At 55.0% G+C, this 22552-nt stretch overlaps 1 protein-coding gene across 2 annotated transcripts in view; it reads left to right on the top strand.

Annotated features, from left to right (window-relative positions):
• Positions 1-3649: 3649 nt before the first annotated feature.
• The window catches only part of LOC147663445 (uncharacterized), a 60555-nt gene continuing 41652 nt past the window's right edge, over positions 3650-22552 (top strand). For both annotated transcript variants that reach the window (XM_086950450.1, XM_086950449.1), the window contains exons 1-3: positions 3650-3921; positions 4007-4122; positions 4225-4284. The gene's annotated coding sequence lies outside the window, so the exon portion shown is untranslated. The remainder of the gene's footprint in view (positions 3922-4006; positions 4123-4224; positions 4285-22552) is intronic.

Genomic DNA, 22552 nt, shown 5'->3' with positions numbered 1-22552 from the left:
ACCTTTTTGTCTGTGGTCCCTGAGGTGTGGGGTCGCTCGGGCACCCCCGCTTCTTTATTCTGCTTGCGCAGGTTGATCTCGGCTAGGTTCCGTTCGTGTTCGTACGCCAGTTTCTTTTCCTCGAGCTCCCTTTGTCTCTGTTTCTCCTCTCTTTCTTCTCGGAGACGCAGGTGCTCTAAGTTGATTTTTTGTTCGGCCAACTTGAGTTCAACGTCCATCTTGAGTCGGGCCATTTCTAGCTCGTGTAGTCGTGTTCTTTCTCTTTCCTGGATCTCGTCTTGCGAGAGACCCGTTCTTTGCCCTTCAGGGGCCGTGGTGGTTTTTTCTGCGGTGCTTTGATCGGGGGTTCCGGCAGCCCCGGTCTCTGCCCAAGATTCTAGGGCATGCTTAAAATCGTCTTTGGTGCTTAGTCCGGTGGTAGCGATACCCAGTTCGATGCAGAATTGTTTTAGTTCACGATGGCTGTATTCCTCCAGTTTCTCCATTTGGAACTTCTCGGTTGATCCGCTTTCTTTGGTTGTCATTGTGATTTCGTCGTGGGGTGAGCTACTCTCTGTACGTTATGCGGTGATTCGGATCGCGCCGCTGGCCACCAATGTTAGACGGACCGGGAGGGTCGGCCGAGATTACGGCGAGAGGTCTCCAGGGAGAGCCGTCTCCAACGACTGTACAGACAAGTAACTTCCCCCCCACAGACGGACACCACACAAGGTTGAAGGTTAACGAGACTTTATATGCAATTCTTAGGTTACGATGATAGGATACAAGGAGGTCTGGACTCAGGGGTCCCCTCGGTTCTAGTCTCTGGCTTAGGAAAGGGGTAGCGGGACAGTCTTTGTTACCAATGAGTGGAAAATAGCTCTCAATCCTCGAGCTCGGCGTTCTAGATGATCGGGCCGCGGCGGAGCCAGGCAGGTCCCGAGATGGACGAAGGAAAACGACGGTCCGCGGCGGAGCCTGCAGGTCCCGGTGAAGATGACGGTTACAACGGTCCGCGGCCACGCCAGCAGGTCCCGACGACGATGAAGGATATGAAGATTGCGAAGGCTGTGGCAGCGCCAACAGGCAGGACGATGGTGCACAAGACAGAGCTACGGCAGCGCCAGTAGTCCGTCAAGGATGAGTTCCTCTTTACGTCTCTCGACTCCAAGATACAACTGCCTTCCTGCTCTGGAGCTGCCCCAGTTATAGGGCTGGAGTGCTTTGATGTCCGGACCCTCGCACTTGGAGGTCGGGAGGTCCGGGATGAGTGAGTCCAGACACCCAGCAGGGGGGTGGAGCCGGCGCCCGGGGAGGCGATGGGCGAGCGGCACTTGGCGGGGGAGAGCCATCGACACCTCTTTCTCCCATTGACTTGCCAAGTAGCCCGCTCACCTCCTGGGTGGATGGTGGTGCCGGGATGTCTGAGGCCTGGCCAGGCCCAGGGTTGAGGTCGATCGGGGGCCAGGCGGCCTCGTGGTGGAGTGTCCAAGATGGCGCCCCAGGATGGGCGCGAGGGCCGGCAGTGGATCGGGCCCACGAGGTTGACATGCTCGAGGGCAGGGGTCTCTGAGGGGACAGGGGACGTGCAATGGTGGTGTGTGGTACTTGCGGGCCCGGACTCGGGCCTGGTTGGGCCGGGGGAGAGCGGCCCTTCATGGGGCCTGTCCAACACCTCCCAAGAGACTGATTGTTGAAATGGACTAATTTCACTTTGCTGTTTTGTTAAGAAAGGGGGAGATGTTATAGTGTTGACGGTCTAGTAGTTGGGGTGGGAGGAGCTAGGTGGGCTGAGGGGAAGAGGTGGGGTCAGGAACAGGAAAGGGCAGTTAGAGTAGGGACGGGGACCAAGTAAGAAGCATCAATAAAGAGCTCGTAACTAGAAGTCTGTGTCCACGTGTATGTGTGGGTTGGGACACGACAAATATGAGAACGGAAGATATAAAATTCAGCCATTCAGCGTCCACTAGGAATATCACTTTTTTGGACGTACAAGTTTATGCAACCGAAGGCACATTAGGCACAACATTGTTTCGCAGGCCTAGGGATAGGAATAAAGCATTGCATTTTTCCAGTCATCATCCAAGGGGGATTAAACAGAACCTGCCGTTTGGCCAATTTCTGAGAATTCGACTAAATTGTTCCAACAAAGACGAGTATTTCATCCATGCGAATGGCCTTATGGAATGATTATTGGAAAGGGGCTACCCTAAAAAACTTATAAAACATGCATTAAAAAGGGCATGGTGGGTCCCAAGAGAAACTGTTACAGAAAAAGACGAAAAAGGACCAAAAAAGGATTGTCTGTGTAAGTACCTTTGGACCAAATACAAATCAGTTGCGTAAATTGGTCATGCAAAATTGGCACCTGGTTAAAGACCTACATGGTGATTTAAAAGAACCTCCGTTGTTCGCCTATAAAAAAGAGAGAAGTGTGGCAAATCATATAGTGCGAGCAGCCCTTCCACGTGAACCAAAAATTACACTGAGAGGGATGTTGGGGTTACCCCCAGTAGTTGGACACCACAGGTGCGGTAACTGCACATGTTGTGATTCAACGGGGGAGGGTTCCGTTTTCACTTTCAATGGAATACATTGGAAACACGAAGCGTTCACCAGTTGCCAAACGATGAATATAATGTATGGGGTATGGTGTCCTTGTCCAAAATTGTATATTGGCAAAACCTCCCAGGAAGCAAGGCAGAGAATTACTCAGCATAAGTCCAGGATACGACGAGCAGTTCCAAAAGTGCCATTAGTTCAACACTGGGAAGTGTGTAAACACAAAGAGGAAGACCTTCGCTGGACATTGAGCAGGATCCTAGAGGCAGCGGCACGGAGGCTAAACTGGCACAAAGAGAGGCCTTACTTATCATGAAATATAACACTGCCTTTACTGGATTTAACGAAATTTCGGAAGTGTTTAAGGGGACCCCTTGAATCACTCATTCAGCAGATCAATGAAAGACCTCATGATAATGGGTCATTTGACTAAACCAGGGGAGGCTACTGTGTCACATTGTGGCATGTAAAGATCGATACGTTTCTGAGCTTAGCATTCACTATACATGCACGATGATGTTTGAAGGAGAAAAAGTATTGTCATCCCATTGGTTTCAAGTACGGATGGCACAAGCGAGGGTAGTGTTAATAGGAGACAGACTGCATCAACCACACACTATATGATTGGCAGACTTGGAGGGATGAGGTGCTATGATGTTTCAGTACTTTCGCCTATGTGAAATTCTAGTGAGGTGCACCCACGTTTAAACTGGGGACCAGAAGTCCTTCAATCAAATGTAAAATGACGGATTGACATATAATCCCAAAAACTAAATCATTACAGTATGTCCAATCAATCATGATTTCAACTATCATCCAGAGCATGCGCTGTTCGGGGACAATGTTTCAGAGGTATATGTCCCTTTAAGAAGTGCCGATCACATGACCGCTACATGAGGCAGGAAGCGGATGAGGAGCCATCGCGAGATCGCAAGTGCCGATCACATGACCGTTACACGAGGCAGGAAGCGGATGAGGAGCCATCGCGAGATCGCAAGTGCCGATCACATGACCGCTACACGAGGCAGGAAGCGGATGAGGAGCCATCGCGAGATCGCAAGTGCCGATCACATGACCGCTACACGAGGCAGGAAGCGGATGAGGAGCCATCGCGAGATCGCAACAGAGGCGCTGTTAGGTAAGGGAATGCTTCGTCACGAGTTACCAGGCAGCGCTATCGGACCCGGGGCGCTAGAAGCATGCTGGAAGACCACTTCTCCGCTCTAGGGAGTTTACGAGATAGAGACAGAGCCGCTCGGGGGTCATAGAAACTAAAGCTGCCTTTTATTATGTTCCTTGAAACGGGCGTCTTTGAGTAAATAAACACGTGGGAAGGCACACTGCCTGTATATGACCAGGCGCGCCACGCCAATTTCAAAAGTAAGTCCGTTTTACAACCATGGACGAGATTACCTCATCCGAACTCGACTTAAGTGGATGTTAGATGGTTTGTTACATTTTACAGGGCAAGTGGAGTACTAGCAGCCAACTTTCAGCGGCCAAGCCAATTACCCTTTACAAGTTGGAATAATGGTTCTTGCCATCACGAGTACTGGTCAGGATTCGCACTTCATCTAAAAGGTCAGTGCCAGAGTGCACATTGGATGTGCAGATAGGACATGTAGTGGTCGGTGCAATGAATATTAAGTCATTATTGTTATGTCCTTGTCTTCCTGTATGCAGAATTTCAAAACACAATATTTATCATACAACTAAAGAAACATCAATAGCGGGATTGTCAAGGTAGGCGTGGTGGAGCCGACTGGTGGCTGTTTTGTTGTTAATTAGAGTTTGGCAATGTTATAGGTTTTTAATATGGAAATTGTTGTCTTTTGTTTTGTAGAAATCTTTCTGGTCCTGACGAGAACCCCGCAGTACGGGGTTCGAAAAGCGTCGACCTAAATTGACCTTTGTTAAAACAAAATTACTACAAGTCCTGTAATACGATATTACAGGTTTCAGTCCAAAAAGATTTGTCATGAAAAAATGCATAGAAAAAGTATTGTAACTATTGGATCCACTAATTAATTGGTTGGTTTAAATATTGCTTTTTTTGACAAAGGTCTATACCTCAGTGGTTTATGTTGTATGCATGGTGAGTGTTGAATGAATGTATGGTGTAAACAGTGTGGAGAGTGGATGTGAGGACAAATTGTAAATGTTTATTTGTTTTCTACTGTTTGAACATTTTGTATATCTTGTATATATGCATAAAAAAATGCTTTTTGAGAGAAAATGAGAAATAAATTGATGAAGTAATTCATTTACCAAAATAAACTAGTGACGTTAGTGACAACCGACTGATCTGTTTTGTTCGTAACAGTCTTTTTACAATAAGTTGATTTAATTGTGTCCAGCACTGGCAGCTGTTTTGTTGCACTGATCAATTTGACTAAGCCTTGCTGGTTAAGAGTCAGGACCCTGTTTTGTTCTCCTTATAAATATGTGCCCCTTTCACTCAGAACACTGCATGAAAAGGGTGTTCCATGGGTGTTACTGTGGGTGTTCCCACACAACACTCATGGAACCTGACGCATTCCCTGATGTACGATACATTGTGAACCTGGGAATATGACAGAATCTAACGCCACCCCAGGGGTGGCATTAGGGAGGCACAACAAGGAGATTTATTTTATGTCCCGCCCCCCCCTGCTTTCCTTTTTCTATTAGTGCTGCAGTCTGCCGCACTAATAGACAAAGGAAATCGCCTCTTGTGATTGACTTTGTGCAGGAAGGTCTCCCTTCCTTCACAAAATCAATCAACCCTGCAACGCAGGCACCCTTGCATTGCACCATGGAGAAAGGATGCCTGTATTGGCGGATGGCAGCCCATTGTGCGCCTCCGCTGGGGGATAGGACAGGAATGCGCTGTATCACATAGATACGGCACATTCCTGCCCTTTTGTTCTGGCATAGAGCAGTACAGCAAGATTCCTTTTGGTGCTGCCCTACCCAAAACCTCATAAATGAGGCCCAGAGTCTGGGCTTCCTGGCTGAGTAGGCGAGACCTCCAGCAGGACGGCGTTGGATTGACTGAATCCAGTCAAGCGTAAACTAGAAAAAGAAGAGATCCCACTCTTTGGCCGCATCTACACCGACACAAGATGTTTGGAAGAAAGAGCCAGACCACCCGTAGGCTCATGAGACCACCAGGAGCCAGACCACCCGTAGGCTCATTATACCACCATGAGCTAGACCACCCATAGGATCATGAGACCACCATGAGTGAGACCAGATTACACCCCTCCCGTAGGCTCATGAGACCACCAGGAGCCAGACCACCCGTAGGCTCATGAGACCACCAGGAGCCAGACCACCCGTAGGCTCATGAGACCACCAGGAGCCAGACCACCCGTAGGCTAATTAGACCACCATGAGCTAGACCACCCATAGGATCATGAGACCACCATGAGTGAGACCAGATTACACCCCTCCCGTAGGCTCATGAGACCACCAGGAGCCAGACCACCCGTAGGCTCATGAGACCACCAGGAGCCAGACCACCCGTAGGATCATGAGACCACCATGAGCCAGACCACCATGAGCCAGGCCAGATTACCCCCCTCCCGAGGACCATGAGGCCACCATAGTATTTGAAGCAACAGCTAAAACGCAGAAGTCCACAGTGATGGGTCGAGCAGATGTGGTCATGGAGTGGCTTGTGTGTATTCTCTTCCTCAGCACACTTTTTTCGTGTTTTCTTTCCTTTCATTCTTCTCCTTCCTGTCTGTTTTTCTTCTTCCCCTCACCCCTCCTGATGGCCCTAAATTCTTTCATTTGTCAACCGTGGGGTAAGATAATGTTTAGGGCTTATTTGAGCAGGTGGTCACAGATGGGGCCCATCAGCACTCTCTATTTGGGGGCCGGCACTTATTTTTCCTCATCAGACTTTGACCCATAATGAGGTAGTGAAAAACACACAAGGGGGGAGAACGATGAAAAAAGTGCCAAGGGGAGAAAGCAGGGACCTACAGGAGTGAGATTAAGGAGGCGAGATTATCTGGATTAAAGAACCATGAGGTGGAATCCAGACTGCTCAGCCTTGGTATTCAGCACCCGACATTCAGTAGCGCCGGCTGTGGGCTTCTGAGTACAACTTTGGGCCCGGCTCTCATTCTTTTACAAATTAAGCACTGTATGTAGTAGTGTACAACACAGGAAAGCAGGACCCTGCAGCAACAGAGAGTTGTCCCTCCCCAGACACCTGGACATTACTTCTGCTGGGGAGGGGGACAGAAAGGAGGGGGGTTATTAGGACAAGAAGAAGTGACACCCCCGCTCCAGTGGTAGTGATATAGGACTCTGTGGTACCAGCAGCTCCTGCCTCCGCGTGGTCCTTCCTAGCCGGACGGGACGGGCAACCAGCAGCGACCCTGGCAAAAATGTTCAAATCAGCTTCGCTCTCTTAACGTTCTTGTGCAATCTCTCTCTCTCTCTTTCCATCCATCCAGCCACCGACCCATCCCTCAGTTTAAGCCTGATCAAGCCTTTTGTAATAAGCTGGCTAGTTTTTTTTCAATCAAAAGTCCAAAATATTTATGACGAGCTCCTTCCTACCGTAACCACTACAACTGCTTACTCTAAGTTATCAGAGGACGTGGTCAGCTCTCAGAGCCAACTCATAAGCTTTTTAAGTTTCACACCACAGCAGGTGAAGCACCTTCTTTTAACCACCAAGTCAGGCTCACCTAATGATCCGTGTCCTCCCGCAATTCTTCATTAAGTTCCAGACACAATTAGTGCTTATGTAACCCCCCTTCTTAACAAAGTACTTGACTCAGGGAGTTTTCCATGTGCCTGGAAAAAAGTCTGTATCAGGCCGATCCTAAAGAAACCTGCCCTACCGTCCAATCTCCTGTTTGCCACCAGCAGCCAAAATCCTGTAAAAAACAATGAATATGGAACTGACTCAATTCCTTGAATGTAACAATTTGTTAGATTATAGCCAGCATGGCTTCCGTTCATGGCGCTGATAATGGCTACAGAAGGGATTTGTGGTCAGGTTGACAAGGGGCGGCTGGGTCATCCTCACCCTCCTAGATCTATCGGCAGCATTTGACAGCGTGAATCGAACGGTGTTAGTGCAGCGGCTGAAGACTTTGGGGATTGGGGAGATGGCCCTGGCCCTCCTCACCTCCTTCCTTGCATCCAGAGAGCAGAGTATCATCTGGGGTCATCTGCAATCTGACACCTCCCATCTTCCTTGTGGGGTGCCGCAGGGCTCAGCTCTATCACCCACCATTTTCAACCTATAAGTCACCCCACTAGCCACAATTGTTGGAGAGCGTGGCTTCACCCTGGTCTCCTATGCGGATGATTCCCAAATTATTATATCCGTATCAAGAGATCCGGAAGTCCCGGACATCAGTTTTCATTCCTGTTTGACCAATATTATCTACTGTAATGCTCTGTTTGTGGGCATTCATAAAGCTCAGCTGGCAAAATTACAGTCTCTTCAAAACGCAGCTGCCCGTTTGCTTTTAAATATTCTGAAAGGCCATTCATTCCACTTCAGCTGGAATCAGATCACTCCAGTGGCTTCCCACCCAGCACAGAGTGGAGGTTAAGGCTCTCTGTCAGGTCCATAAGGCACTTTACGGTGGCCGAGCAGCCGATATCCAGAAACTCTTCCCAAGGTATGATCCCACGAGGAACTTAAGATCAACGAATGGGGGTCTTGTTCAAACACCGAAATATTGCAGAGCCAGTTGGGGGGGCAGAGGTTTTGCCTATCGTGCCTCCAAATTATGGAATTAGATGCCAACTGCCATGAGGCTGCAAACTAACTTGCTTGGAGTCCTGGCTGTTTCCGTCTTAACTAGCTTTAGCAACTGTCAGTGCACTGTTGTCTCATTGTTTCAGTGCCAAGACGCCTCGGCCTGCGAGCGCTTTATAAACATAATTTCCATTTCATTCATCTAACCATCCACACACCCACCCACCCACCCACCCATTCATCCATCTACCCTACCATCCATCTACCCTTCCATCCATCCATCCATTCACCCACCCACCCATCCATCCATCCACCCATCAATCCATACACCCATCTCCACTTCTTTCCTCTCTCTGATTGCTTTCTCTCCACCTCCCCTCCCCCTGTTTCGCCCTCTCCCTCCTCCCAGAGTCGTTTTAAGGCCTTGGCAAAGTGGGCTCTGGCACCGGGCCCCAGCCTTTCAGGGGCCCCTGATAGACCTGGCTCTGGCCCCAGCCTTTCAGGGGCCCCTGATAGACCTGGCTCTGTTCTCCACACAGCCCTGCCCCGATGACCGTGAATAGTTTTTAAATACAGTTTGTTTTCATATATTTGTATTACAGGTGGGTGGCAGGGATTGTGTGCAGTGACGTCAGTGAGCTGCTGCTGAGTCATTGGACACACTTTAGAGTCTGGAGCAGTCTGACTGGATCAGGAATTCACAACTGCTCTGAGCAGGGGCCCAAAATGTTTGGTCCAGGGCCCCCAAAATCCTTAAGATGTCCCAGCCTCCCCTTTCTTTTCCTCTTTCCAGCCACCTAACTTCCCCCCACCACAATCAGAAGCAGAGGGGCCCCTCCCAGAAGGAGCAGCAGAGGGGCCCCTCCCAGAGGAGCAGCAGAGGGGCCCCTCCCACAAGGAGCAGCAGAGGGGCCCCTCCCACGAGGAGCAGCAGAGGGGCCCCTCCCACGAGGAGCAGCAGAGGGGCCCCTCCCACGAGGAGCAGCAGAGGGGCCCCTCCCACGAGGAGCAGCAGAGGGGCCCCTCCCACGAGGAGCAGCAGAGGGGCCCCTCCCACGAGGAGCAGCAGAGGGGCCCCTCCCACGAGGAGCAGCAGAGGGGCCCCTCCCACGAGGAGCAGCAGAGGGGCCCCTCCCACGAGGAGCAGCAGAGGGGCCCCTCCCACGAGGAGCAGCAGAGGGGCCCCTCCCACGAGGAGCAGCAGAGGGGCCCCTCCCACGAGGAGCAGCAGAGGGGCCCCTCCCACGAGGAGCAGCAGAGGGGCCCCTCCCACGAGGAGCAGCAGAGGGGCCCCTCCCACGAGGAGCAGCAGAGGGGCCCCTCCCACAGGAGCAGCAGAGGGGCCCCTCCCACAGGAGCAGCAGAGGGGCTCCTACCACAAGGAGGAGCAGAGGGGCCCCTCCCTCAAGAAGCAGCAGAGGGGCCCCTCCCTCAAGGAGCAGCAGAGGGGCCCCTCCCTCAAGGAGCAGCAGAGGGGCCCCTCCCACGAGGAGCAGCAGAGGGGCCCCTCCCACGAGGAGCAGCAGAGGGGCCCCTCCCACGAGGAGCAGCAGAGGGGCCCCTCCCAGAAGGAGCAGCAGAGGCGCCCCTCCCAGAAGGAGCAGCAGAGGCGCCCCTCCCAGAAGGAGCAGCAGAGGCGCCCCTCCCAGAAGGAGCAGCAGAGGGGCCCCTCCCACAGGAGCAGCAGAGGGGCCCCTCCCACAGGAGCAGCAGAGGGGCCCCTCCCACAGGAGCAGCAGAGGGGCTCCTACCACAAGGAGGAGCAGAGGGGCCCCTCCCTCAAGAAGCAGCAGAGGGGCCCCTCCCTCAAGGAGCAGCAGAGGGGCCCCTCCCAGAAGGAGCAGCAGAGGCGCCCCTCCCAGAAGGAGCAGCAGAGGCGCCCCTCCCAGAAGGAGCAGCAGAGGGGCCCCTCCCACAGGAGCAGCAGAGGGGCCCCTCCCACAGGAGCAGCAGAGGGGCCCCTCCCACAGGAGCAGCAGAGGGGCCCCTCCCACAGGAGCAGCAGAGGGGCCCCTCCCACAAGGAGGAGCAGAGGGGCCCCTCCCTCAAGAAGCAGCAGAGGGGCCCCTCCCTCGAGGAGCAGCAGAGGGGCCCCTCCCTCGAGGAGCAGCAGAGGGGCCCCTCCCTCGAGGAGCAGCAGAGGGGCCCCTCCCTCGAGGAGCAGCAGAGGGGCCCCTCCCTCGAGGAGCAGCAGAGGGCCCCTCCCTCGAGGAGCAGCAGAGGAGCCCTCCCTCGAGGAGCAGCAGAAGGGCCCCTCCCACGAGGAGCAGCAGAAGGGCCCCTCCCACGAGGAGCAGCAGAAGGGCCTCTCCCACGAGGAGCAGCAGAGGGGCCCCTCCCAAGAGGAGCAGCAGAGGGGCCCCTCCCAGACACAGAGGGGACCTTCCCGCAAGGAGCAGCAGAGGGCCCCTCCCTCGAGGAGCAGCAGAGGGCCCCTCCCTCGAGGAGCAGCAGAAGGGCCCCTCCCACGAGGAGCAGCAGAAGGGCCCCTCCCACGAGGAGCAGCAGAGGGGCCCCTCCCAAGAGGAGCAGCGGAGGGGGCCCCTCCCAAGAGGAGCAGCAGAGGGGCCCCTCCCAAGAGGAGCAGCAGAGGGGCCCCTCCCAAGAGGAGCAGCAGAGGGGCCCCTCGCACAGGAGCAGCAGAGGGGCCCCTCCCTCAAGGAGCAGCAGAGGGGCCCCTCCCACAAGGAGCAGCAGAGGGACCCCTCCCACAAGGAGCAGCAGAGGGGCCCCTCCCACAAGGAGCAGCAGAGGGGCCCCTCCTATCCTTCTACAGGCGCCCCAAGGAGGAGGCAGCAGCAGTCCCCCAGGGAGGGGTTTATTCTGTATTTATTTTAAGAAGTTTTTGTTAGACGGAGACCCGGAGGGTCGGCCGAGTACAGGGGGAGAGGCCTCCGGTGAGGGCCTTCTCCGGTGATCGTACAGACAAGTAACTTCCCCCCCCACAGATGGACACCACACAAAGATGAGCTCTGCACACTTTATATAGAAATCTTGAGGCAAGGTGATAAACGATACAGCGGGACCAGGATACGAGGATCCTGCCAATTCTAGTCTCTTTGGGGAAAAGGGGTAGCGGGACAGTCTTAGTACCGGGCCGGTACGGGAGCAGCAGGAGATGGAGCTCACAATCCTCGAGCTTGAGGGTTCGCAAGGATGGGCCGCGGCAGCGCCAGCAGGCTACGAAGATGGTTCAAGATGATGAGGGCCGCGGCAGCGCCAGCAGGCTTCGAAGATGGTTCACGATGATGAGGGTCGCGGCAGCGCCAGCAGGCTTCGAAGATAGTTCACGATGAGGAGGGCCGCGGCAGCGCCAGCAGGCTTCGAAGATGGTTTCACAATGAGGAGGGCCGCGCAGGCAGCGCCAGCAGGCCTGGAAGATGGTTCACGAGAAGGAGCCGCGGCAGCGCCAGCAGGCCTCCAAGGATGAGTTCGTCTCGGTGTCTCTCGACTCCAGGATACAACTGCCTTCCTGCTCTGGAGCTGCCCCAGTAATAGGTCTGGCGCCCTTTGATGTCCGGACCCTCGCACTTGGAGGTCGGGAGGTCCGGGATGAGGGAGTCCAGACACCCAGCAGGGGGGTGGAGCCAGCGCCCGGGGAGGCTGGGGGCGATCGACACCTGGCGGAGGGGAGCCATCGACACTCCTTCTCCCATTGACCTGCCAAGTGGTCTCTTCACCCCCTGGGTGGATGGTGGTGCCTCGATGTCGGGGCCTGGCCAGGCCCGGGGTTGGGGTCGATCCGAGGCCACGTGGCCTTGTCGTGTAGTGTCCAAAATGGCGACTGGGCCGGGGGCAGTGGTTCTGGAAGGGGCCCGGGCCCGCCGATACCAGGGTGTTCAGGAGCTGGAGTTCCGTCGGGGACGGACCGTGGGTTGCTCCGGTGGGTTGCCGGGATAGTTCTTGTCTAGGACACAGGAGGAGCAGGGGTCCGGGCCCTGCCATGCGGGGAGGGACGGGGCCTTCCACGAGGCCTGCCCAACATGCGTCCCCCCCAGCTGAAGGCAGGGAGAGTCACCCATCCTCTTGGGTACTCTCCTCGCCGAGGCGGAAGAAGCGTGACAGGCCGTCTGCGTTGGCGTGGTCTTGGCCTGGACGATGCTCCACAGTGAAGTCCATCCCCTGCAGGGAGATGGACCAGCGCAACAACTTTGGGTTCTCTCCCCGCATCTGCATTAGCCATTGCAGGGGGCGGTGATCTGTTTCCACCCGGAAGTGGGTACCGAAGAGATAGGGCCGGAGCTTCTTGAGGGCCCACACCACGGCGAAGGCCTCCCGATCGATGGTTCTCCAGCGCTGCTCTCGGGCCAGCAGGCGTCGGCTGATGAAGGCCACTGGTTGGTCAACTCCCTCGGTGTTGAGTTGGGAGAGGACGGCCCCCACGCCATGATCTGAGGCGTCTGTCTGTACTATGAACTCCCGGCTGTAGTCGGGGGCCTGGAGCACCGGGGCGGTGCACATGGCGGACTTCAATTTCTCAAAAGCCGCCTGGCATTCAGGACTCCAGTTGACTGTTTTGGGGTTCTTCTTGGATTTGAGTTCCGTGAGGGGCCCCACAATGCTGCTATAGTCCTTTACAAAGCGCCAGTAGTACCCGGTGAGCCCCAAGAAGGCTCGGACCTCTGTTTGGGTGACCGGAGGTTCCCAGGCCTGAATGGCAGCGATCTTGAGCTGGAGGGGGGCCACCAGGCCACTTCCCACTTGGTGTCCCAGGTAGGTCACGGACCCTTGGCCAATCTGGCACTTGCTGGCTTTGATGGTCAGCCCGGCCTGCCGGAGGGCGTTCAGGACCTCCTGGAGGTGGTGGAGGTGTTCTGCCCAGTGGCGACTGTACACAGCAATATCGTCCAGATAGGCGGCACTGAATTCCTCGAGGCCCGCCAGTACCTGGTTCACGAGTCTCTGGAAGGTGGCGGGGGCGTTTTTCATGCCGAATGGCATCACCTTGAAGTGGTAGTGGCCATCCGGGGTAGAGAAGGCGGATCGCTCTTGGGCCCCTGGGGTGAGGCCGATCTGCCAGTAGCCCGCTGTCAAGTCGAAGTTGCTCAGGTAGCGGGCGGCCCCCATGCGGTCAATCAGCTCATCTGCCCGGGGGATGGGATGAGCGTCGGTCCTGGTAACGGCGTTCAGACCCCGATAGTCTACACAGAACCTGAGCTCGGGGGCGACTTTCGGGGCAGCAGCCTTGGGGACCAGCACGACCGGGCTGGCCCAGGGGCTGTCGGATGGCTCGATCACTCCCAGAGCCAACATTTTGGAGACTTCTGTCTGGATGCAGGCGCGCACTCGATCCGGCACTCGGTACGCCCTGTGTCAGATAGGGGGGCTATCCCCGGTATCTACGTCGTGAAGGCACCAGGGGGTGATCCCGGGGATGAGGGAAATTGGTCGGCAAATTGGAGCAGAAGGTCTCGAAAGTCTTGGCGTTGCTCTGGGGATAAGGCATCGGAGAGTCTGACCCCTTCCACGGAGCCGTCCTTTTCAAGCGTTTTCAGCAAGTCAGGGAGGGGCTCGGAGTCTTCTTCAGTCCCACTGTCGGTAGCCATCAGGAGGCTAAGTTCCGAGCGCACGAAGTGGGGTTTGAGTCTGTTGGCGGGGAGGACCCGTAGGGGGTTCCGGGATGACTCCATGTCGATCAGGTAGGTGACTGGACCCTTGCGCTCTACTACCTTGAAGGGCCCACACCATTTGTCCTGTAGGGCGCAAGGTTCAACCGGGGACATCACCCAGACCTGTTGTCCCGGCTCGAACTCGATGGAGGAGGCATGCTGTCGTAGTCCCTCGAGGGAGGGACACGTTCTCTGCTCCTGTCGGAATTGTTCCTGAGTGGGGCCACCCTCTTGACGCCACTGGGCCAGTTCGGGAAGGTCCCGGAGCCGATCAAGTCCTTCTTCACTGGGCTCCGGGGCTGCTCCTTCGGGGACGATCGGCAGAGGGGGTTCTGGCCATTCTGGCTCTTCGGGACTGGGGATGGTGCGGGCGGCCATGGACCGGGTCGTTACGCAGAGAAGAGCGAAGAGAGCACCTGGGGATGCAGGGAGGCCCAGCATCCCCAGGTGCTCTCTTCGCTCAACGGCTGACCAGGGAGAACTTTCGAGGTCGTTCCCCAGGAGGCAGTCTATGGGGGCATCGTCGCGGACAGTCACTTTTAGCATGCCGGATACCCCTCCCCACTCGAAGGGAACGCAGGCCATCCGACACAGGCTCTTGGAGTTGTCGGCCGACCGTACTGGACAAAGTACATTTTGTAAGATCTGGTCCGGGGTCACCAGATGGCAGCGGACTGCGGTCACACTGGCCCCGGTGTCACGGAGGGCTTCAGCCCGGTGTCCATTAATGGTGACCCACTGGCTGTACTTCTGCGTGTTGGCGGGAAGGGGCGCCCGCGGAATCAGGTCTCTTTCCCCTAGGCAGACCAGGGACATGGCGGCGGGTTCCCACTCGGGCTGATCTGGCTCGTACTCTTCGGTGTCTTCTTGGGCTTGTTCTTCTTCCAGGGCGGCGGCAGCGACCTGGCGGGGCATGGGACTCGGGTTTTTCGGCAGTTGGGATCATTGGCGTGGTGGCCCGGTCGTTGGCATCGGTGGCAGGTAACGTTGGTGCGGAACCCTGGTCGCGTCGGAGGGCTTCCTCTTCCGGCCGGGGGCGGGGTGTTGCTGGTGGGAGCCACCGGGACGGTGTCTCTGCCCCGACCCTGGCCTCCTCCTCCCCCTCGGGGGCGATGGGGCCCTTGGGAGGCTCTGTTCTGTTCGCTGGGCCAGTTTCGAGGAACTCGTGTGCTCTCCCATCGGTCTGCTTTGATGACGAGTTTTCGGGGTTCAGTCAGTTTACTGTCACGGAGGTGCTGCCTGAGCTCGACGAAGCAGTTATTAGAGAGGTGCTCCCATACAATAAGGTCGAATAGCTGCTCGTAAGTGGTCACCTGGCTGCCCTTGATCCACCCCTCGAAGGCTCGGCTAAAGAAGTTCACGTACTCCACCCAAGTTGTACCCGGGATCCGTTTGCAGTCGTGGAACCTCTGACGGTACATCTCGGGCGTGAGTCCGTATCGAGTGAGGAGGGCGGCCTTCATGTGGTCGTAGGACGTCATCTGATGGTCAGAGAGTTGCAGCAGGGCGTCTCGCCCTTCGTTGACAAACCTCCCCCATAACCCGGCTCCCCAGTCGCTCCGTGGGATCCGGTGGGAGGTCATTGCTACCTCGTAGGCTTTGAACCATTGCTGGATATCATCGTTCCGGTAATATTCTCTGACGACATCCTTGGGGATGTGGACCTTGGGGTCCGTAGTGACAGGGGGGCTCTGGTGCCCGGAGACTCCGAGGTCTTTGTTCTGTCTCCGAATCTCTAGTTCCTTCAAGTTGCGCTCATGCTCGTAGGCTAGTCTTTTCTCTTCCAGCTCCCTCTGACTCTTTTTCTCTTCTCGCTCCTCTCGGAGCCGTAAGTGTTCTAGTGTTATTTTTTGTTCCGCCAATTTGAGTTCTCCATCTAAGCAAAGTCGAGCCAGTTCCAATTCGTGGAGCCGGCTCTTCTCCCGTTCTCGGGCCTCCTCGGACGAGAGGCCCGGTCTTCTTTCCTCTGTAGGAGCGGTGCTTGTTTCGGTGGTCTCGAGGCTTTGGTTTTGGGGTAAGGGAGTTTCCGTCTCCGCCCAAGACTCCAAGGCGTGTTTGAGGTCATCTTTCGTGCTCAGTCCTGTGGTAGCAATGCCCAGTTCTATACAGAATTGTTTTAGTTCCTTGTGGCTATATTCTTCTAGTTTCTCCATCAGGAATTTTTCCGTTGTTCCACTCTCCTTTGTCGTCATGGTGGCTGTGTGTCGTGGGGTGAGTTACTCTCTACGATTATGCGTCGGCTCGGATCGCGCCACTAGCCACCAATGTTAGACGGAGACCCGGAGGGTCGGCCGAGTACAGGGGGAGAGGCCTCCGGTGAGGGCCTTCTCCGGTGATCGTACAGACAAGTAACTTCCCCCCCCCACAGATGGACACCACACAAAGATGAGTTCTGCACACTTTATATAGAAATCTTGAGGCAAGGTGATAAACGATACAGCGGGACCAGGATACGAGGATCCTGCCAATTCTAGTCTCTTTGGGGAAAAGGGGTAGCGGGACAGTCTTAGTACCGGGCCGGTACGGGAGCAGCAGGAGATGGAGCTCACAATCCTCGAGCTTGAGGGTTCGCAAGGATGGGCTGCGGCAGCGCCAGCAGGCTACGAAGATGGTTCAGGATGATGAGGGCCGCGGCAGCGCCAGCAGGCTTCGAAGATGGTTCACGATGATGAGGGCCGCGACAGCAGGCTTCGAAGATGGTTTCCCGATGAGGAGGGCCGCGGCAGCGCCAGCAGGCTTCGAAGATGGTTTCACGATGAGGAGGGCCGCGGCAGCGCCAGCAGGCTTCGAAGATGGTTTCACGATGAGGAGGGCCGCGGCAGCGCCAGCAGGCTTCGAAGATGGTTTCACGATGAGGAGGGCCGCGGCAGCGCCAGCAGGCCTGGAAGATGGTTCACGAGAAGGAGCCGCGGCAGCGCCAGCAGGCCTCCAAGGATGAGTTCGTCTTGGTGTCTCTCGACTCCAGGATACAACTGCCTTCCTGCTCTGGAGCTGCCCCAGTTATAGGTCTGGCGCCCTTTGATCTCCGGACCCTCGCACTTGGAGGTCGGGAGGTCCGGGATGAGGGAGTCCAGACACCCAGCAGGGGGGTGGAGCCAGCGCCCGGGGAGGCTGGGGGCGATCGACACCTGGCGGAGGGGAGCCATCGACACTCCTTCTCCCATTTACCTGCCAAGTGGTCTCTTCACCCCCTGGGTGGATGGTGGTGCCTCGATGTCGGGGCCTGGCCAGGCCCGGGGTTGGGGTCGATCCGAGGCCACGTGGCCTTGTCGTGTAGTGTCCAAAATGGCGGCTGGGCCGGGGGCAGTGGTTCTGGAAGGGGCCCGGGCAAGCCGATACCGGGGTGTTCAGGAGCTGGAGTTCCGTCGGGGACGGACCGTGGGTTGCTCCGGTGGGTTGCCGGGATATTTCTTGTCTAGGACACAGGAGGAGCAGGGGTCCGGGCCCTGCCATGCGGGGAGGGGCGGGGCCTTCCACAAGGCCTGTCCAACAGTTTTGTTTATAAAGCGTGAACGAGGCCGTGGGGAGTCAAGTCACTCGGATTAAACATTTATTATCACAAGTTGTGCACAAGAAGAGACACACGCAGTATAACACCCCCAGAGGGACAGACATCAGGAGTGGGGTACAGTGGGGTGCTGTGTCAGCTGCACAAGACACGATCCGATTCCGAAAGCGGAAGGAACGACCTGCAGGCTCCTGACTTCGGAACTTAGGGATTTCCCCTCACAAATTTATACTATTGAAAAATCGGATGTTTGTTGGAAACCAGCATAATAATGAGGAAGAACTGCAATGAGCAGACTTATATGTAAATAGCCTTGAAAAAGCCCTGGCGCGAATCGCCAAAGGGGGCGAAACACGTGTCGGCTGTTCATGTTTTTATTCGAATCAATAAAGATCGCCTTTCTATATTAAAAAATGGACTTTTGACTCAATCTATATGACTAAGGATTCAGCCTGATGAAACGAAGAACTGTTGTAAGCACACTCACAACCCCCTTAAAGACTTTATCTGTTCAAAACTCAGAGGTCCAGAGTTTTTGAGTGTGTCCCTCTTACACAAACTAAGTGAAGACTGATATAGCCTTGGAGTCTCTTTTGGACCCCCCTTCTTTTCTAGAAACAAGACACGATCATCACCACAAGTCAGAAATACCCCAGAGATCTGCCCCCTCCCAGAGAGGACACTTTGGGGTTCAATCTCTATTTAGAACCACTGGGAAATCTCCTAAGCAAATCTGGGATTCACTATCATCTCTATGCAGACGACACTCAACTCTACCTCAAGGTTGCTTCCACTCACGATCTCTCCATCCTAAGCTCTACTCTCGACTCCATTCAAAACTGGATGTCAACTCATCAACTGATTCTGAATCCCTCCAAAACTGAATTCCTCCTCTTCTCCTCCTCACTCTCCCCTCCCCCGGTTCAATCATGGATGGATTAGATGAATCTACTAAACAATAAACCCATCATTGTCGACAACGCAAAATCCCTTGGTGTCATTCTAGACAAAAAACTCAATCTAACTCCCCACATCAATTCCGTTGCAAAATCTGCTCAATACCAACTGCGCCTTCTTTGGGGAGTCCGTCGCTTCTTCCCGGAGCAGGACCTTATAATCCTGGTGCAATCGCTGGTCCTCTCCAGACTAGACTACTGCAATTCTCTTCTTACTGGCCTCCCCAAATCTCACCTGTCCCCACTTAAGTCTGTTTTCCATTCAGCAGCTTGTTTCATTTATGGGGCCAAAAGAAGCGATCACATCACACCGATGTTATCCACCCTTCGCTGGCTTCCTTTTCGAGGCTAGAGCTATCTACAAGACCGCTTGTATCACCCACAAAGCCTTGCACTCCTCCTCTCCTCGCTATCTGGCGAATAAACTGAAAGGAGGCTCTAGACCTTCACGCAATGCGGAGAATCTACTGCTTGAACCTCCCACTTTCAAGAAGGAAAGAACGATGGCCCAATCCTTTTCAGGCAGCGCAGTGAGAATCTGGAACTCCCTGCCGCCTCAGCTTCGGACCACCGCCTCCTCCCAGGCCTTCAAAAGGGACCTCAAAGTTCTCCTCCTCCAGAGACACCTCCAATAGTAATTCATGTCCTCTTTGTTATTTGAAGGAATACCTCCCACTACTGATAAGTTCTACTTTACCTGACCATGAAGTGCCTTCCCAGTGTGTTCTTGTGGTTGGAGTGTTTGCCTTTTTGCAGTATTTTCCATGTACTTGTGTTTAGTACCCTTTTGTAATCATGCACACTTCAGTTTGCCTTTGTAACACACGGTTTACTACCTCACATGCTTCTTCCTTTGATCCTTGCACAAGTGCCACCTTTGCCCACGTAACGCTTGTTCTGGGGCCTGAGTGTCTACCACATATTGCAGTATTATACCTCAATTTATACTTTGTTCTCTTTTGTAACCTGCACACTTGTCACCGTTTCCTCTTTTACACTTTTTACTACCTCATGTATTTTTTGGTTGCTCACAACTTTTTACTACCTCATGTATTTTGGTTGCTCACAATTTTCACTTTTACTGTATGTAATGTAACGTCTGCCTTTGTAATCTGTTCTCGTGTAATGTTCTCATCTTGTATCTTTTCTGTTCCTACTGTGAAGCGCTCTGACGCCTTCGGGTAAAGTCCGCGCTATATAAAAATGCATAAATAAATAAATAATAAAGTCAAAAATACCTGGGCGCCTCTGGGCAGGTCCAGGGGAGCAGTGTCTCTCTACGGGGCCTGTGCATAGCGCCCCGACGCTCAGGGCGGAGTCAGAGGCGCTTCACTGAGAACTCCTGTAAGAAGCACCGAGAGGCCTGTCCCTTGGTGCAGTAGAGGTGAGGCCTGTCCAGGGGGGGCAGAGGAGGTGAGGTCTGTCCAGGGGGGGCAGAGGAGGTGAGGTCTGTCCAGGGGTGCAGAGGAGGTGAGGCCTGTCCAGGGGTGCAGAGGAGGAGAGGCCAGTCCAGGGGTGCAGAGGAGGAGAGGCCTGTCCAGGGGTGCAGAGGAGGTGAGGCCTGTCCAGAGGTGCAGGGGAGGAGAGGCCTGTCCAGGGGTGTAGAGGAGGTGAGGCCTGTCCAGAGGTGCAGAGGAAGAGAGGCCTGCCCAGGGGTGCAGAGGAGGTGAGGCCTGTCCAGAGGTGCAGAGGAAGAGAGGCCTGCCCAGGGGTGCAGAGGAGGTGAGGCCTGTCCAGAGGTGCAGAGGAGGAGAGGCCTGTCCAGGGGTGCAGAGGAGGTGAGGCCTGTCCAGGGGTGCAGAGGAGGTGAGGCCTGTCCAGAGGTGCAGGGGAGGAGAGGCCTGTCCAGAGGTGCAGGGGAGGAGAGGCCTGTCCAGGGGTACAGAGGAGGTGAGGCCTGTCCAGGGGTACAGAGGAGGTGAGGCCTGTCCAGAGGGTGCAGAGGAGGTGAGGCCTGTCCAGGGGTGCAGAGGAGGCGAGGCCTGTCCAGGGTGCAGAGGAGGTGAGGCCTGTCCAGGGGTGCAGAGGAGGTGAGGCCTGTCCAGGGGTGCAGAGGACGTGAGGCCTGTCCAGGGGTGCTATGGAGGTGAGGCTTGTCCAGGGTGCAAAGGAGGTGAGGCCTGTCCAGGGGTGCAGAGGAGGAGAGGCCTGTCCAGGGGTGCAGAGGAGGAGAGGCCTGTCCCAGGGGTGCAGAGGAGGTGAGGCCTGTCCCAGGGGTGCAGAGGAGGTGAGGCCTGACCAGGGGTGCTAAGGAGGTGAGGCCTGACCAGGTGCAAAGGAGGTGAGGCCTGTCCAGGGGTACAGAGGAGGTGAGGCCTGTCCAGAGGGTGCAGAGGAGGTGAGGCCTGTCCAGGGGTGCTATGGAGGTGAGGCTTGTCCAGGGTGCAAAGGAGGTGAGGCCTGTCCAGGGGTGCAGAGGAGGTGAGGCCTGTCCAGGGGTGCAGAGGAGGAGAGGCCTGTCCCAGGGGTGCAGAGGAGGAGAGGCCTGTCCCAGGGGTGCAGAGGAGGTGAGGCCTGTCCCAGGGGTGCAGAGGAGGTGAGGCCTGTCCCAGGGGTGCAGAGGAGGTGAGGCCTGACCAGGGGTGCTAAGGAGGTGAGGCCTGACCAGGTGCAAAGGAGGTGAGGCCTGTCTAGTTGTGCAGAGGAGGTGAGGCTTAACCAGGGTTACAGAGGAGGTGAGGCCTTTCCAAAGGGGTACAGAGGAAGTGAGGCTTGTCCAAGTGGTGCAGAGGAGGTGAGGCCTGCCTAGGGGTGCAGAGGAGGAGAGGCTTTTCCAGGGGTGCAGAGGAGAAGACGCCTGCCTAGGGGTGCAGAGGAGGTGAGACCTGTCCAGGGGACAGAGTAGGTGAGGCCTGTCCAGGAGGCAGAAGAGGAGAGGCATGTCCAGGGGTGCAGAGGAGGAGAGGCTTTTCCAGGGGTGCCGAGGAGAAGAAGCCTGTCCAGGGGTGCAGAGGTGGAGAGGCCTGTCCGGAGGTACAGAGGAGGTGAGGCCGGTCCAGAGGGCAGAGGAGGTGAGGCCTGTCCAGGGGTGCAGAGGCCTGTCCAGTGGGTGCAGAGGAGGAGCGGCCTGTCCAGGAGTGCAGAGGAGGTGAGGCCTGTCCAGGGGTGCAGAGGAGAAGAGGCCTGTCCATGGGTGCAGAGGAGGAGAGGCCTGTCAGTACCCAAACTGGAGTGTACCTAAAGTACATGGAATCATTTTAGAGAGGAAGCAGCTAGGCTGCAGTCCTTGAAAGCAGGGCCCCAATCAGACTAAAGTTGAAAATCAGTGAAACATCAGCATAAAGTGGGGTTAACTATAAGAAGCAGATGATACTCTCCTACACTTGGGTACTATGGGTGTGCTAATCGGAAGATTAGGCATTGATCAAAATAACGTGTTTTTTACAGAGACAAGGCAGTTTACATTTCCAGTGCTCTACAATTCAGCCCCATAGAGGTTCCCCCCCAGTATTTTAGTATTATAAATCTCTAGAGCTGAACCCACTTTCCTGGACACATTTTTTAATGTATCTTACCTCAGTGTGCGGTTTGTTGGATGAAGGATGCTTGTGCCTTTTCGATTTGAGGTGCCCAACTTAAATTTGTGATTTAATGAATACCTAAATAGTCAGATGCAAAATCTTGCTCGAGGGGACATTCTCCTACATACATTTGTCTCTTGGATGGCTTGGAGTTCCCCCTCGAATATCATATATTTAGTTTTTGCCTCATTTAATACTAGGCCATGTTCCTTAGAAAATGTTATAAAATGATTCAATAGGTGTTGCAGGCCAAGGGGAGATTTGGAAAATAAAAGGGTGTCATGCCAGAAGAGTAAAGCTGAAACTCTTCACTCCCCCACCTTTGGAGCACCACATCCATCCATATCCAAGTAAACAATGACACCATTAATAAAGAGGGAGAGAAGTGTGGGTGCTAAAACGCAGCCTTGTCTCACTCCACAGGTGACAGGGAATTGCTCAGTATTTAACAACAAGGGGTGGTGATGGACAGAGTTTCTGATTTAAGCAGAATACTCTCACCCAGTCAAGAGATCAGGGCTAGATCCAACACCGTTTTTTAGCTCACTGCACCATCCCAGCTCAGAACCTGGCTATATGCAAATTAGTATGTTCCTGTCCCAGTGCATGATGGGAACAGGGCAAACCAAACTACCAAGCCAATTCTTACACTGGGAAGGAAACAAGCTTCCGGGGACCGGTTTCTGGCATTTCAGCCGTCG

This window comes from Lissotriton vulgaris, unplaced genomic scaffold (assembly GCF_964263255.1).
Source record: "Lissotriton vulgaris unplaced genomic scaffold, aLisVul1.2 SCAFFOLD_735, whole genome shotgun sequence".
Lineage (NCBI taxonomy): Eukaryota > Metazoa > Chordata > Amphibia > Caudata > Salamandridae > Lissotriton > Lissotriton vulgaris.
Note: the sequence above shows the minus strand (reverse complement) of the source record. Positions and strands in the feature narration are given on the sequence as shown.